Source organism: Vipera ursinii (genome assembly GCF_947247035.1).
Source record: "Vipera ursinii genome assembly, chromosome: 2".
Lineage (NCBI taxonomy): Eukaryota > Metazoa > Chordata > Lepidosauria > Squamata > Viperidae > Vipera > Vipera ursinii.
The window spans coordinates 74,113,992-74,128,776 of record NC_139513.1 but is presented as its reverse complement, the minus strand read 5'-3'; the positions used below and the strand labels follow the sequence as shown (position 1 = coordinate 74,128,776).

Genomic DNA, 14,785 nt, shown 5'->3' with positions numbered 1-14,785 from the left:
CGGTGGGATCGCCCTCCCGAATGCGGCTCCCGCAGCACGTTGCTTCAGCACCCTCCTTTCGTGCCACCATGCATCCCGCAGCACCCGCTGGTCGCTTGGCGGTCACCTCAAGATCCACCTTGGATCCAGCCTGCCTAAATCCCGATAGAGCATGGTGTGTGTGCCTTTTATCGGCACCCCCACCCCACCCGCAGCCACCTGCTCCCCCTCCCCCGAAATCTAGCACCCATCAGGCCCAGAGCCCCTCCACTTATTCACCACCAGCATCACCTGCCTTCAACCCTCTTATTAGATAAACAGTTAGCCAGAAATCATGTCTGCTGTGCTGGTCGGTATTATTTCGGCATTCAATTGCCACCTTTTTCCTTGTATGCTATAGTAACTGATTGTGTATATAGTCCACTCCAGGATGCAGAAGGCAGCTGCTTGCACATTTGCTGCAATTTCCCTCTCATTTCAGTAGAGAAGCACCGTACCATATGCTGGTTGCATCTTGTAATCATCACCAAAACCGATTCAGATTTATTTTGCAAAAGCAGTTACATATTTCTTAAATCCCAAATCTTCTGCCTATCGGGCATACAAAGACAGGCCTTCCCCAAAATAATCAGTTGATGTTGCACATCTGTATCCTAGCATTCTGTTTATATTTTGAGTACTGTGTTTTATTTGCTTTTCAGTGGGCCCTGCCCTATGCTGCATCTTGTCCTTCACATTGTGCCTGGGCCCGCTTCAGAATCCCTTTCAATGCATGAATCCTTTCCCATAGGTATTAGGAGATGGCAGTCAATTGGATCTTAAGCCGTTGAAACATCCTTTATTAAACAAAAAAGAGTTAATTGCAGGACAGGCGACAATTATCAGAATACTTCTATACTCCTATAAGGCTAAAAGGAGACACTGACCATGTTCCACAAAAGTCATCGTGTAAGTGATGTTATATCACCCAAGAGGCTCACCAAGTGGACCTCAGTGGTAACTTTAATTCACTGATTTATTGTGGGAGAACTGAGAGGATCCTTGCTACAAACAATGCAGTTTGTCCCAAAGAAAAAAGTGGAACCTGATGTATGCCAGGGCTAGTTCAGTATAGCTATTAAGTCCTATTCTGGATAGGTGGCATTTGTTCTATTGGCATAGGGCAAAATGCTTCTACATCTGTATTGTTCACCATGTATAGTGAGGTGGCAAATGCTTAGGATAGTTTTCTGCAAACTAAGGCCTGTGGATTAAACTGGGAATCCAGACTGCCATTGGTAGACAAACATGCATGAGTCTCAGTCAAAGCAGTACAGAATATGTAGAAATAGGGCCTTGTCTATATACTGTGCCAGTTGGCAAGACATTTATAGTCTTAGGAGGCTGCAGGCTACTGCTCTTGTTTACATATTTTTCAATATGTCTAACAAGAACTGTTTGATGGGCATTTTAAGTGAAACAAGGACAGAGAGTTTTCTAGAGTTAGAATCTAGCTCTCCTAAAATGACATTAGTTTCTAGTTCAAGGTTAAAAAAAAGTCTATGCTGCCATTACCTAGCTGCTTGTAAGCAACCCTCTATTTACTTGTCCCTTGTTATTTTCAGGAATTGTATAGCTATCATTTATCAATGTTAATGAAATGGCATCAGACCCAGAAATGGCTTGAAATACGCTTGAATAAAATAAGTGGTTTCCCTAATGAAATCTGTAAGTCCTAGGTGTGATTCCAATTTTAGCCAAACATATCAGCCCACCTACTCTTTTTAGTCTTCCAAAAGCTGTTATGATCGCTTTTGATACAGAAATTAAAGAAATAGGATCCTTCTGATCTATCACAGAATATTCTATCTTTTGAATTCAGAGAATCAAAATTAAAACTGAGTTTTTTGTGAGATATCTAGCATCAGGTTTTTCCATTAACTAAGAGCATTTTCTTTGCTTTTTAATGCATGATATCCTTTTTTCTACAGATTACTTTTATTTAGAAAAGTATTCCCGATTTGCCTTGTGGCCAAGAAAACACTTCTACAACTTATAAAACTTCAACGGTCTAAGAACTAAAATCACACATACATATACACAATTCCGTTGAGTTCAGTGGATTTTACTTTAGATAACTGGGTCCTAGAATGTGGTTAAGGATTTCTTCCTTTGGTGCTTAACAAGTATATTTATTAGAGAAATCAAGATTTTGAAAGATTGGCAGAAAGATGAACAACTAAGCCACATTAGCAATAGTATAACAGTTCTGAAAGTTGAGAAAGAAATTAACATCAGCCTGCCTTAGCTGTCATAAAGATGGCTAGTATACTGTTTAGCTTGCTTTTTTTTTGCTCCCCAACTATTTTACAATTATTAAACACCAAAGGTATAACTTTTCAACCCTTATCATTTTGGCAAGATTAAGTTGCAGTGCTGCATTTTAAAATTCAAATATTGTATGATGTGTGGGTAGATTAAGAAGCCACAGTTTTCTTCTGGCTTTCTGGTGGGAAGTAGAGACAGATTACCCTGAAATAAGAGAGGATACCACTTTCAAGAAGCAGAGCACTTACATGATGCAGCTGACACAATTAATTGCTGCACTTTGGGAAATACTCCTTTGCATTTTGGGCGTACTCTCATGGATGCCCTAATCAATTTGACAGTGACTATCTTTGACAGCTTCCCCGTCAAAAGAAACAAAAGATTATCACTACCTGTCTTTTTTATTATTTTTTTTGTATTATTAAAAAAAACCTAAAGAGACAATTGGCCTGGTGTTGACATAGTTAAAGGATACTTTTCTGCTTGTTTCTTTCCATTTTAGCCCCCATGTAGTGGGCATAAAAAGTGAAACAAGCTGTAAGGTATGACTAGAGCTGCCTTTGTAGGGCCACTCTAAGATTTTGTCTCTTTGTCAGCAGTAGTAAAAAATTTTATGCAGCACAGCTAACTGAGGGAAGTTAATGTAACCCTGTTGCTTCTTAAGCTTGTCAGTGTGAACAGTATGTATCTTTGTCTCTTATTACAGTATTTTCAGGAAGAATGGTCTTTGCCAGGTTGCTGGCATAAAGGGGTAATGAAATTAGGGATATGCACAGGTTGGCCAGGATGAATCTTATCACCTGTTATTCAACTGTGATCTATATTGAAAAGTATGTATGTATGTATATGTATGTGTGTGTATGTATGTTTAGATATCATACACTATCTGTTTGCGACAATATCATCTATGAATTGTGAAGATTAGCTTCAAATCTTTCTTTTTGCGAAAGGGATGGGTTGAAATATCTGCTTAAAAGAAAGTTTTGTCCAAGATGCTGCCCAAAGCATCCCTGTAGCCTCATCTTCTGAGGACCCAAATCCTCAGAAGGTCACCCTGCTTGAGCTCTGACTGATTTATGAAGGGGATGACCTAGGTCAGGGGTAGGCAACCTCGGCTCTTTTATGACTTATGGACTTCAACTCCCAGAATTCCTGAGCCAGCTCAGGAATTCTGGGAGTTGAAGTCCATGAGTCATAAAAGAGCCGAGGTTGCCTACCCCTGACCTAGGTAGTAGATACACGATTAATAATGATTGTGGCTAAGAACACAGAACACAGATGTCTTGGGGTTTTTTTTTGTAATACTTAAAGCAATGAAAAAATTAAATAGATGACTAGACTGACTTTTGGTAAAGCAAATTAAGGCCTTCTTTGTAACTGATAAATCATTTCTCTCTAGCCCAGTGTTCTCCCATAGAATTATTTTGGGTTCTTCAGTGACAATGGTATTGCATTCCAAGTAATGAGAAGAGTATTTACTCATTTCCACAAAAACCATTATGATAAATTCTATAACTTTGTTCTGATAAAATAACCTTTTTCACATTCTAATGTAACTGAGGGAACCGCTTCTTTAGTTTTGATTAATGGGATTCATTTAAGGCCATGAGCCAAGTTGCCTGGAGGAATAAGGCTGGTTGTTCATTACAACGGACATAAGTCTGACAACCAGTTGAATTGTATTGAGAATGCAAAGTAAAGATGATTAATTTCAACTCCTCTAATAATAATTTTGCAAAATAAAGTATTTATTTATTTATGTATTTAATCCTCTCAAACTAAGTAACTGTCAGCAAATATCTCTCTTCAAAATATAGTCAAATATAGGAGAATATAGCAGATATACCACACATGGCACCACAATTCTAGGTATTCTGGATGAAGACCATTATTCCAACTCATTCCATTCTGTGTTCAAGTTTCAGTGAACTCTTGAGAAAGTCATCTAAATAATAGGAATACATCTCTGTTAGTTGTTTGGGAGTTTCCAGCACTCTCAGGAGCATTATAAATGCATCCTTCAGAAACTAGCTAATTCAAGATTGAGGGATAATATATTAGGGGGGTTCCTGAATGTATTGGCCAGATGTTTTTAGGAACTCCTACTAGAAGACAATTTCACTGCCTTTTGGTCCTTGGCTTATTAGATCCCTCAGGCATATATGTATAACCCAAACTCTTGTGTTTAATGTTTGTAACCTTCACTTGGGTGAAACAGTTCATTATAGGGCAACAATTTTAAACCAATGTACTTCAAATGGACTAACTTAAAAAATGTATCCAAACTCAGGGACTCCTGATTCCTGTGGTCAACCACCATCACATGATCATCATTTCCAATGCTCTCTATCAGCTTCCTACAAGAAGATCAATGGGGAAGCCAGCAGAAAGTTGGAACTTGCTCTTTCTTTTTTTTGCCTGCTCTTAGTCATTCTGTTTGTTTAGGTAAGGAAATATTGCTGAAGCGATGACCCAATGGGTCCTGGGTAGTCTAGCATATACTATCCCTGTAGTTCTTATTTGTTACTTTTATATGTCACGTCTTCCACGGAAGTTCAAAGTGTGTACATAATAGGTTGACACTTCACCTCTTTTCCCTCAAAACAGCCCTGTGAATTGGTTGAGTTGAGAGATAGTGACTCTATGAACTTCCATGGTTGAGAGTGGACTGGGTCTCCCCTTCCTAATCTTACAGCTTAACCACTTCACCACACTGGTTCTCATCACATCCTCACAGAAATGTTGGGAATATATACCATGCTGATAATATTTAAGTCTTTTTTTCAACTAAGCCAAGAAGGCTATGGATGTTCTGGACAATAGGAAGGACTGAATATTAGCACACAACCTGAGGCTCAATTGAGATAAAATGAAGGTTTTGCTGGTCAGTAGATGTAATGATATGTGGGAAAAGCCTTGGGGAATGGGACGAAGAGAGGCTGCTTAGGGAATGGCCAGATAAGAGACAACGTAGCCTGCAACTGCATTATGGATAGAACGAGAGGCTCAGAAGGGACCCTCTCTAGGTTCTTAGACTGTAATGGTGATAGCAAGAGAATTTTACTTTCAGACTTGCGTGAATGTGTTAATATTGCTTTACAATGTATTAGAATTAGTTTATCTATCCATGTTTCCTGTTCCGGTCCACCTCGTAAGATTGACAGTAGACAAACAAATCTAGAATTTAGGTACAACCTATAATGGATGGATTTGTATCCCCTTATTTTATTTTATTTTATTTGCAAGTTTGCAAGTTTTGCGGCCTGGCGGGAGTGCAGATTCTTAGACCTAGCACTGCTTTTAGACAGCCAAGTAGCCAAGAGTTCCTTTCTTTATGCTAGTTACACTGCTTCCTGGGGACAATGAATCTAGTCTGTAAACATGCCTTAGCTACCTCTAGGGCAGCGTTTTCCAACATTAGGAAATTGAAGATGCGTGGACTTCAACTCCCAGAATTCCCCAGCCAGCTATGCTGGCTGGGGAATTCTGGGAGTTGAAGTCCACGCATCTTCAAGTTCCTAAGGTTGGAAAACGCTGCTCTAGGGTACTTACTATAACACTCTGACTAGGCTTGCCCTTCACACAATTGTAGTATTTCAATAAATTGGTAGTTAACCAATTATGGCTTAGCATGATGTGTGAAACCAGCCTTTGTACTGGCTGCCCTTGAAAAACTTTGGACTTCAGCTAATGTGAATCACAGCTGACAAAACTACCACACGATTTATGCTTTAGAAACTAGACATCAGCAGATATTAACTACATTTGCGTGGCTCACTTGTTCCTAAACCCCAAACAAGATGATGTTTTTTATCTATAAAGCCCTCACTGACTGGAGCCTGAATATCTGAACGCTGTAATATCTCATACAGTTTTTATCATAGGCCTATGTTGTATCACCAATGAGATTAGATTGTTAGGTTCCTGGGATAGGGTTGTTTTGGTTATACTTCAGTTACGGAATGTCCTTCTGGGACAGATCGAGTTGGTTCCATTCTTAGTGAGTTTTAGTTGTAATAGTAGTATTGTTTGGATAGCCATATTTTCAGTGTTTTAAACACAAATGAGAGTAACCGGGTGACAGGCCTTTTCCCCAGTTTTTACTCTGGAACAGAGACGGCAAGATACTTTAGTTTTCCCAGTTGTTCACTTATTAGTTTTAATTACAATTTGTGCAACAAAGCATAGTGTCTGGTTCACGTTAAGTGATAAATGTTATCTTACATATCATAGTGTTAAATTTATGCATCGCGTTAAATCAAAACCAGACATACCACATTATCACATATGTGAATCATCTTTCAGTTGCAACACCTTAAAATATCTAACTATCCTAAATAGGTTTATAACATAGCATTGAGAAAAAGAACAACGACAACACCGGAATTTAGGAAACAGAGAAGGAATTATTAATGTTCTGTGTCCCTAATTTAAATACAAAAATGGAGTATCATTGAGGTTTCATCCCCCTTATTTCCTGGAAGATCCTCAAGTAATCAATTTTTAATTTATTTCTGTGTAAGAGTGATTAATAGTGCCCACACAGATAGAAATTCTAGGGCACTAGATGCGGTTTCTCCTGATAACATATGATTTAGCTGTATGGTAAGGCTGTTACAAGGGACGCGGTGGCTCAGTGGGTTAGGATACTGAGCTTGTTGATCAGAAGGTCGGCAGTTTGGCGGGTCGAATCCCGAGTGCCGCGTAACAGAGTGAGCGCCTGTTACTCGTCCCAGCTTCTGCCAACCTAGCAATTCGAAAGCACGTAAAAATGCAAGTAGAAAAATAGGAACCGCTACGGTGGGAAGGTAACAGTGTTCCGTGCCCCTTTGGCGTCTAGTCATGCCGGCCACATGACCACAGCTCTTCGGCTTTGAAACGGAGATGAGCACTGGCCCCTAGAGTTGGAAATGACTAGCACGCATGTGCGGGGGAACCTTTACCTTTTTAAGGCTGTTACAAGATCTGGGCCACAAAAATCTGGACAAATAGGTGACAGCGCAGAACCCTTTATCTCTTTTTTTTTTGTTTGACATCTAATGATCATCCAGAACTTTACAGCCCAGATCGTGTAGCTTTAAATATATTCCCAGAAAGTTCTAGTATTAACTTCATTGAGGTAGATATGTGCATTTGACCTTGTCCTGTCTCAAAGGCTCATTCAAAGCATAATTGATGTGATACAGTAATGATTGGATTCGAATTGTAGAAGCTCTGCTAAAAACAAAATAAGTATTTTGAATTTAAGTATTATTTTCGGGTCTTCAAAGTGCTTTTTAGGCAATTGCATTTACACTGACCATGTGTTCTGGCATATGCGTGATGCTTAGTAGAGGAGAACCAAACTAAACGGGACTTCAACAGAAGGATAAATAGAAGTTTGCCCATAACTTATGGATACTGAAAGTACTGCATGAAAGGAAGAGTACAAATATTTTGCACATTTGCCATATTTTACTAAGTGATATTTTAAGATGATAGTCTTCTTCAAACCTGACACACATCTTTCATGCATCGTAGCTGAAGTTGTGTAGCCAGTGCATAGCTGGATGCCCAAATTTTCACATATGTACATTTTCCTCTTTACCATCTGGAAGCTTTTATCGTAAGCTGAAAACTGGCAAGCAACATAGAGGTAGTCCTTGTCTTACAACAATTCATTTAGTGACCATTCAAAGTTAAAGTGGCACTGAAAGAAGGACTACTGGTCCTCACACTTGCAGCCATCACAACCTTCCCAGGGTCACATGATCAAAATTTGGGCGCTTGGCGACCGGCATATGATTACGACGGTTGCAGTGTTCATGGGATCACCATTTCCAACTCTCCCAGCCGACTTTGACAAGTGAAGGCAACGGGGGAAGCCAGACTCACTTAATGATTGCGTGATTCACTTAACAGCTACAGTGATTCGCTTAACAACTGTGACAAGAAGGCTGTAAAGTCTAGCATGACTCACGTAACAACCAGCTTGTTTAGCAGTGGAAGTTCTGATCCCAGTTGTGGTCATAGGTTGAGAACTACCTGTGCTAAGGAATAAGGGCTGCCCTTCATCAGATAGAACAGAATGTTTGTGTCTTTTGAAATAAGTAGCCAGGAAAACCAATAGGTGTAAGTCCTTTCATTGTAGCATCGGAACAGCAGTACCTACTGATCATCTCCCGCTTATACAGCTTGTAAAAACATAGGAGCCTGTTATTAAAATGACATACATGCTTTGCTGCAGTGAGGAAAATTTCTCTTTGACTTCTCATTTATAACCCATTAGGAGTGTAATGACAGGGCTGACTTTCATAGCTCTTACCAGTGAGCTTTATGGAGGATAACTTATAATAGTTTAATTAAAGTTATTAAAATGAAAGTTGTCTTAAAGGCAAAAGAGACAGGATGCTGCCAGAGTGCAGTTTGGCGCCCACGTGTTACAGTTTTCCAAAGCAGATTAATAGTACTAAGCATAGTTTCACACAGTGGAGTTTCTGACATGCCATATCATTTAAGACACAGAAAGCATATAAGAAAGCTATCCAGTTGAAGTTGATTAGCATTGCAGCTATAGTCTTCAAGCTGAATATACAGAATACAAATATTTTCTAATTTTGAGACTACTTTTTGTAGTTACAGATGATATAGCTCTAAAAGACTGACAAGTACTGCCGTAAAATGTTGCTACTGAAATGCAACCAGTATCTAAATTCCCTATCAGAATTCTGTTTATTTGGAGTTTTCTTGGACTTACTGTCCCTTCAAGTTCTCGGTGGAGATTGTGCTGCCTATATTTGATCTCAACTTTTATTTTCTTTTACTATAAACCACGTCCTCCTGCCCATCGTCATCTTGGTGTTAGAAACAGATTGTGACAATGTGATTTAACAAATTCCCTGATGGTATCAAGTCAGTCTGTTGGAGCGAAAGGTGCTACAAGATTCTTTGCTCATGAGTTAAACTTGCTGGTCAACAAATCTCCTCCTTGATTGAAGGACCAGTTGCACTCTTAATACCCAGGGCCACAATCCAGAGGTGCATTAACAGAAGTTATTTTTGTATGTTTCCTTTTTTGCAGCTGTCACACCAAATCAGACTTGTAGTTGGCATCTGTCTCTGGATTAGAACCTAAATGGCTAATTGCATGCCAGCAACAGAGCCCCTGCAAGTTGTGTTGAAGACAAAATGATATGCAGGAGACTGAACATCTTTTTATTCTTTAGCATTGCATAGCTAGTAACTTCACCGTTAGAAGGGAAGCAATGCATTTATGCACAAAGTGTGGAGCCTCCTAGTTTGTAGCCTTGGGATAAAATGCTGTAGGTGGTGTTCTCCTAACTCAGACATGTCAAACACAAGGCCCGGGGGCCGGATCCGGCCCGCGAAGTGGTTTTATGCGGCCCGCGAAGCCACCCTGGAAACAGTGAGGGAACGGCCCCCACTGCCTTGGCCCTGGCCCAGAGACCCTCCTTCTGCCAGAGACCCCCAGATCTGTCCCACTCCTGCCCAGGCCCCCATAGGCACCCTTGATGCGAACGATGCAGAGCTGGCCACGCCCACCCAGTAGGCCATACGCACTCTAGCCACACCCACCCACTAGGCCACGCCCACCCTGGCCACACCCACCCTGGCCACACCCACCCGGCCCCCTAAGGGCAACCGCAATGCTGATGCGGCCCTCAATGAAATTGAGTTTGACACCCCTACTAGTGTACGGGTAGTCCTCGACTTATAACAATTCATTTAGCGACCATTCAAAGTTACAGTGGCATTAAAAAAAAGTGACTTATGGCCGTTTTTCATGACCGTTGCAGCATCCCCACGATCACGTGATCAAAATTCAGATGCTTGGTAACTTGACTTATATTTATGACAGTTGCAGTATCCCAGGGTCATACGATGACCTTTTGCGAGCAAGGAAAGTCAATGGGGAAGCCAGGTTCACTTAAGAATCGTGTTACTAATTGAACAACTGCAGTGATTTGCTTCACAACCGAGGCAAGGAAGGTCATAAAATGGGGCAAAACTCACTTAATAAATGTTTCACTTAGCAACAGGATTTTGGGGCCATATACACACACTGTATTATTTATTACACAAACATACATACATACATATATACACACACCACACAAAATGAACTGTTGTAAGTCAACAGCACTGAGAAAAGTGACTTATGTTTTTCACACGACTGTCGCAGCATTCTAACAAACTAACCAAGGAGAGAAGCAACCCAGAACTAAGGAGAAATTTCCTTACAGTTCGAACCGTCAGTCAGTGGAACAATCTTGTCTCCAGAAGCTGCGAATGCTCCAACACCAGAGGTTTTTTTAAGAAGAGACTGGACAGCCATTTGTCTGAAATGGTATAGGGTTTCCTGCTTGAGCAGGGGGTTGGACTAGATGACCTCCAAGGTCCCTTCCCACTTTATTATTATTATTATCATTATCATCATTATTATTGTTGATTGCCGCACAGTCAGCCAGATGTTCAGACTGGATTTGGCATTTTTGTCTATCCATCGGGTCCTTACCAAGGACCTGGGATAGGCAGATGTGGATGTTAGATGGTATTACAGATATTGGCACAGGATGGAAGCAGTTCCTAGGAAGGCCGCCTTTTGCAATTGACTAACGGTGAATTTGTCAATGCCAATGGTGTTCAAGTGGTGCTCCAGTTGTTTTGGGATTGCACCCAAGGCGCCTATTACTATTGGTACTACCCTTGCTTGCCTTTGCCCACAGTTGTTCTGTTTCTATTTGTAGGTCTTTGTATTTTGGTATCTTCTCCAGCGCTTTCTTGTCTATTCTGCTGTCTCCAGGCACTGCCACGTCCATTATCCAGACTTTTTTGTCTTTCTTATTGACAATTGTTACGTTTGAGTTAATGTTGCAGGTGCTTGTCTGTTTTTTATTATTATTATTATTATCTTTTATTGATTAAACATGAACCTCAATCAACTGAACATTCAAATTGACTGGGACTGATGGTTGAGACGGGTTGCTGCCAGCATCCTAGGTATCAACCAGGTACCTCCTTAAAATGTAAGATGTTCCAAGTAGTGCAGTTTTTTGTAGCGTTGCTGGAGTCATTCAGGAAACTGCAGTATCTTGATGTATTTTGCAAAGTTTTTGGACATAGTTCCCAGTGCCCCGATGACAATGGGTATCACTGTTACGTGTTTCACCCATAATCACGCCGTTTCGATGGCCGGGTTGCAATATTTTGTAATTTTTTCCAGTTCTTTTTCTTCGACTCTGGCATCTCCTGGTACAGCGATATCAATCAGCTGTACGCTTTGATTCTCTACAACTGCAATATCTGGCATGTTGTGTTCCAAATGGCAATCTGTCTGTATTCGAAAGTCCCACAAGATCTTCACCCCCTCATTCTCAACAATTTTTTTCACCCTATGTTCCCACGACTTTTCAGACACAGGCAAGTCGTGTTTTTCACACAATGCCCAGTGGATTAATTTAGCAACTTGGTCATGTCTAGCTTTGTAATCAGTTTGCGCAATTTTGCTGCACTCACATATTAGATGTGAAATAGTAGTAGTAGTAGTTGTTATTCCTGTGGTCACATGATCAAAATTCAGATGCTTGGTAACTGACTCATATTTTTGACGATTGCAATGTCCCTGGGTCATGTGATTAACTTTTGTGACCTTCTGCCAAGCAGAGTCAGTTGGGATGCCAGATTCATTTTAGAGTTGCCGTGATTGACTTAACAATTGTGATAAGGACGGTCATAAAATGGAGCAAAATTCATTTAACAAATATCTCACTTAGCAACAGAAAATTTTGGACTCAATTGAGGTCATAAGTCGGGGACTATTTTTATAGATGAATCAGTGTAATTTTTGTACTAAAGTATTTTATCAGTTCCTGGACAATTTTGTGGAAGTGTTTAATTTGAAAATTGTATATTATTTGGGAAAAAGAATGTTCTTCCCTGTGCCCCTCCCCCTTTTGGTTCAAAGCCCAGATGGGACAGAAAAATCTTAGCAATAAAACCTGAACTAAGGCTAAGCTATATTAATTAATTAATTTTAATATCCTGTCTTTCTGGTAGGAGCTGAAGGCACTTTACAGGAGGATTTCCATTTTATCTTCACAATAAGAAGCCTATAAGGTTTGAGGTAGGCTGGGCTAAGAGAATGTGATTTGGTGAAAGTCACCTGATGAGTTTTCACAGCTGAGAATCCACTTGGCTCTGCCCTACTAAGCTAACACCTTAAGCACTTCACAGCAGCTCCGCTATGCTTACGCTAAGAATTCTATAGTAGCCTCTCTCAAACATTATATCATTTGCTCACAGGAAAATGACTGTGAACATTAACTGTTGGAATAAAAATAGAGCAAATGATAGTTGAAGAGGCACTTCATCGATAAAACTGCATCATAAAATAATTCCAATCCATTCTGTCCAAAATGAGGTTTGTTTCTCTGCCTTTGCTCCAACAGAGCTCCTCTGAATAGTTTGTGCTTAAAGAGTGCCAATTTTTTTTACAGACACGGGGAATGAACAAGAAGAAGGTTTTAACAGTAGTATCATGAAGATACTCATGCTATTTGTTATCTTAGTTTGTTCAGGCACAGCATACCACTATGTGGTCCCCTCCCCCAATATTTTCAGTCCCATAGAAAATCTTTCTGTCTTTTACCCTATATGACAAGCTCATCTGCAGATAAGTGGACCCTCGAAATTTTTATATGTTCTAATTTTCGCTTATTTGCTGGTAGCACATTTTTCATGGTATTTTGGTTAAAAATTTGAGGGCTTACTTTATCCACGGATGGGTTTATTTATGAATATAAATGGGATTTACAGGTACTTTTAAAAAGTAATACTTTTTCAGTATTACAGTAATACTCAACACACACACACTTGTAGATAAGCTCATCCCTGGATAAAGCAACCCTAATTTGAAGAGTATACCTTGGCACTTAAAATTCTCGGTTTATCCGTGAATGTACAGTATTTTCGCCATTTAAAATTTGCACCAGTCTTAGTGACTTCCAGGTGGTGTTGGTGCTGCAGCTCCCAGAATTCTCAGTCAGGAAGGCTGCTGGCAGAGAATTCTGGGAACTGCAGTCCCAACACCATCTGGAGGGTGCTAGGCTGAAGAAGCTAGTGCTAGCTTTGCAAGGGATTTCTCATCAGAAGCCGCCCACCAGAAATCCAGAAATTAAGAAGCACTGTCATTTGATTTCATGTAGCTGCAGCTATTTTATGTTGTCTTGTTAAGTCCTAAGTAGATAAATATTCCATCTGTTCTGTTATAAGGACAAACCCAAATTGTTAAAGCATTATAAGTAGAACCCCTTGATAAAAATTGTCATCATGCCATTGCCAAGAGAGGTTTTCTGCCTCACTAGATTCTTTTTTATATAGTTAAAGCTCACATTTCATGGTGTCATTTGGAACCATTAAACAGAAATGTTTAATTGCTGTATTGTTTAATATCAGACTATTTTCACATATATTTGCAAGTTATTAATAGGCCTGTGTTTGTTTTTTTTACTATAGTGATATACCAGAAAGCTTTAAAAAAAGGTAAACAAGCGATTGACTCACAAGCTTGCCAGTTAACATTTCTCTTGAGAATTTGTTGAATGCTTGGATGTTTGGTCTACAGATTTAGAAGGTGCAGATATAATTCAAATAAATATTCTTCATTGTGGTTTATGTCAGCTTCCTCACTCCCTTGCACTCAAAATTCCCCAATCCTTCGTTGCCCAAAGGTCAAATTAATTATCTAGAGAGTTTAAAGAACAACATTATTCTCTGGGATGTCTTTAAAATGAGGTTTTAACAAGTTTCCTACAGATGAGAAGAATCAAAATGAGACACTCTCAAGAGACAGGATGCAGCCTGTACACTTCAACCTGAACAACTTTAAAGACAATCCTCTTAGTAATTAACCAAGAAGAAACAAAAAAAACCCCATAAACTAGTGAGTGCTTCTGTGCGATGGGAATTTTGTTGGTTAGGCATATTTACCCAGGAAGGAAAATATATTCTTACTTGAAGCAGATCTAAAAGCAGTAGAAAACTGCATGCAGTATATTTTCCCCAAGTATTTGAAAGGGGATCTCTGGGGGCCCACCTGCTTAGCATCCTGTCTCAGGTGTTAACTAGAAACATAGTATCTAAGCTAGTTAGAGGCATACATTACAGCTAAAATAAGTTTGGAACTTAATTTGATCAAGGCTTTAATTAATAATTGTTAATTAAGGGATGGAAGTGAGGGGAATAAAAACTATCCAGTTATATTCCAAACACATATTTAGAAATAGGAACGTGGCCACTGTAATCTTTTATTTCTCTCTTCTCCCTTAATATTATTCTGAAGGGTAATAACCCCTGAGGTTTATCTGAACATGCTTAATACTTTTTTTTCTGGTTGAATACAGGATCTAGAAAGAATGTAATTGAAACCACAGATTCTAATTAGAATTTTGCCTCTTCAGTATTTTTGATCCAATATATTATGTGGAACCAGTTTAAATAA

At 39.6% G+C, this 14,785-nt stretch overlaps 1 protein-coding gene across 4 annotated transcripts in view; it reads left to right on the top strand.

Annotated features, from left to right (window-relative positions):
* The window catches only part of FAM193B (family with sequence similarity 193 member B), a 40,140-nt gene that overhangs the window by 526 nt on the left and 24,829 nt on the right, over window positions 1-14,785 (top strand). The gene's annotated exons all lie outside the window — the stretch shown is intronic.